Source organism: Notothenia coriiceps, unplaced genomic scaffold (genome assembly GCF_000735185.1).
Source record: "Notothenia coriiceps isolate Sejong01 unplaced genomic scaffold, NC01 NC01_scaffold00009193, whole genome shotgun sequence".
NCBI classification, from domain to species: Eukaryota; Metazoa; Chordata; class Actinopteri; order Perciformes; family Nototheniidae; genus Notothenia; species Notothenia coriiceps.
Genome location: NW_011341894.1, coordinates 523,302 through 526,362, shown reverse-complemented (window position 1 = coordinate 526,362; position 3,061 = coordinate 523,302). Strand labels below are relative to the sequence as shown.

Sequence of the window (3,061 nt, the reverse complement as noted above, 5' to 3'; positions counted from 1 at the left end):
CCACCCCCCCCCCTCTCAACCAACTCTACTCTACTACGACTACTTTTTTGTTTTGTTTCTTTTTGGTTTTGGTTTTGTTTTGTTTGTCCACCCTCCCTCCCAAATGTAAAGTGTCTTTGGGTTCAAGAAAAGTGCTATATAAATAAAATGTATTATTATTATTACATTGGAAAGTGTTGTTACAGGCTGAATGGCAACTGGACGTGATGAATACAATCTTTAAAGTGCACCCCGTCCTCTTGAAATGTACTTATTATGCTGTGTGGCCAGAAAATCTTGGTTAACAAACTTCCCCTGATCCATGATGAGAAGTTTAAACTCTGATAGCGATCTCTGTGGGAAATGAGGTAATGAAATTAAGTGATGGAGTACATTATTATCTGTTTTCATTACTGTGGTGCTGAATCGTGGAGCAAACCTCGCAGGGGAGCAATTGTCTCTGTTACTTCTTCATCATTTCCAATTCATGAAAACCCTCAGATTAATTTAGATTAATGCTGGAAGGCTTGTTTGCCAAGTGATGTCCCGCTGTCAAAGCTCATCAAAAAGTTTTCATTGCAGAGCTGTTCACACAACAGTAAAACGATGAATACATATCAGTGTTATAATATTCAGTTATACAGTGGCCACCAAAAAGAAAAGTCTACCCACAGGTTTCAAAAGTGTCTTGTGTTTGAGTCATTCAATTGCTGTCACTAAAATGTCAGATCTCACATCTTTTGGGGCAAAATGGGTTTGAAAGAACTACATATATTGAAAATCTGAAAACAGTGGTCTGTACGCAAAGTGGGTTTACAAGAAGTCATAGAGGGCAACACAGCACCTGTTTTGAAAGCTGAGACATTTCAATTTCAGAATGTAAACAGCTTGGGATTTACACTGCTAGGGTCATGCACTGCAAAAATCACCTCCTGGAGAGCAAAACAATGTCTGCACACATTACACTTTCACAAGAGGATTAAAAAAGGCTTCCACTTCATAATCTCAGCTGAGCATTAACTCAAGCCAGAGCCATAGAAATGTCAAAGCTCAGAGAACTATTGACTTGTTGTCTCTGCAAAGGCGAGGGATATTATTTACATGACATGCTCCCTGAAATAGTGATTCAGGTTCTTGTGTTCTGTTATTTTGTCTGAACTTCCAGTCACATGGGACCGAACAATTTGAACAAAAAAGTATGATCTCATTCAAATAGATTTTTCTTCTAACAATGCCTCTACATGTATTTATGAAGCGGACATTTGGCCACTTAAACACTGCCAATTTGTTGCGGGAATACAAAATGTAAGTCTCCAATTTGACGTTTGTCACCATCTTGTTTTTTGTGGGCAGCCAGAAGTTACCGTATCTGGATTAAAGGTCGATATCAGGAGGGAGGGAGAAGCATTCAACGTCTCCATCTTGATTGACAGGTCACAGTTGTAGCCACTTCTAGATCTCCAGGTAGCGTTCTGAAGCATTCCTTTCTTTATCATCTAAATCCTCAGAGTAGACATCATACTGCTTGGATTTCTAAAATATATAAAGCCATACAACCAAACCAAATTGTCAATTCTGTTGCGGGGGAATTATAAATGGACATTGCTTTGGCACCAAAGAAGATGTGTTATCCTCAAAACATAATTTCTAATGCAGATCAGATTTATGTGATTTCTACTTTTGTTGCAACAATTTTAGTGCCCTCGCTTTTGGTTTTAGCTTTCAAACTTCCTTCTTGCACTTGTTTGCAGCAATGTCATAGTATTTCATTTGTCATAACCCATGTCCATGAGACCAACCTTTAGAAAACAGAAATCCTTTATTCATCCCACAGCGGGGAAACAAACTACAATGTGGGGGAAACTTCTGATGCAATTGGAGTCAGGACTCAAAGAGAGACACGATGGAGAGCTGGAGCTTTGATGTCAAACACTGACGGTTTATTTGGGCTTCCCCTCGGCGGAGAATTTCACCACGACATGTCTACGGGTCTACGATCGGACCACCACGGTTGAGATGCCACAATCAATTCTGAGAACCTCTTTCGTAGCTCGAGGTTTTTAACTAGTTCGGAGTGTAATAATCAACCATTCTTCTCAGCGAGACATAAACCAAATATGGACCCTGAATCTAATTAGAGCTGTCGTCTATAGAAAGAATGTGCGCCAGGGAACCTACGTTCCAGAAGAAAAGAAGGGCCTCTAGATGTCCCTGAACAATAAACCCAATGGCGGCTGTGCTCGGTCATGACGGCAACAGCCATGCGCCCAGCTCCCTTCTTAAAGGTGAATGCACTTTTGTACGTCTTTTATACATGAACATGTGTCCCCGGGTCCAGGGAACTCACCACAGTGTCAGGAAAGTGACACCCTCTCTATTTTCCTCCATACCCAAATCTCTTAAAAAGGGGCTGCAACGGATCTGATACAGACTGATCCAGATTTGAAACACTTCTGTGACGTCACAGAAGTGGCGCTACGGCCTATTGGCCAACTCCACCAATCAGGAGGAGACAGCCACGGACATTGCCGTTCCAAAGCGCTGGAGACGCTGTGTACCTATGCCAGGCCTGATTAGGATGGTTGCTGTTCTCACAGAAATCAGCCCATGCAAAGGACAGTTGTTAAATTGACGCGAAATGAGGAATGGCTAAAATGCATGATCTGTTTGGTATTTTGAAAAAATAAAAAGTATTAATATATGCCTGTATATAGGTAATGGTCCTACACTATATTATTCAAATATAGCATGATAGGTCCACTTTAAGAGAGATGCAGCATATACCCAAGGCCGTTAGAACTATGCCGTGGTGAAAGAGACAGTAAAGAGAGGAAAAAACATGAACTGGGTCGAAGGTTGAATACCTAAGCAAATTATCCAAACAATACAGGTTCTTTTCTATCATTGAAGGGTCACATTTAAAGAAAGATTGGGGACAGGTAAACTATAGATCCCAATATTCCGAACCACAAGTTATTCCGAAAAGTTTGGGTTCTTCCATCTTGAAGTCCAGAGTACAAACTACAGTATCCATCTACAGTCTCCTTTAGCCTCGTCCTCTAATGCACTCCCAAAATCACAT

At 40.9% G+C, this 3,061-nt stretch overlaps 1 protein-coding gene across 3 annotated transcripts in view; it reads left to right on the top strand.

The window, feature by feature from the left end:
• Window positions 1-3,061, top strand: part of LOC104945131 (R3H domain-containing protein 1-like) — a 33,737-nt gene that overhangs the window by 27,967 nt on the left and 2,709 nt on the right. The gene's annotated exons all lie outside the window — the stretch shown is intronic.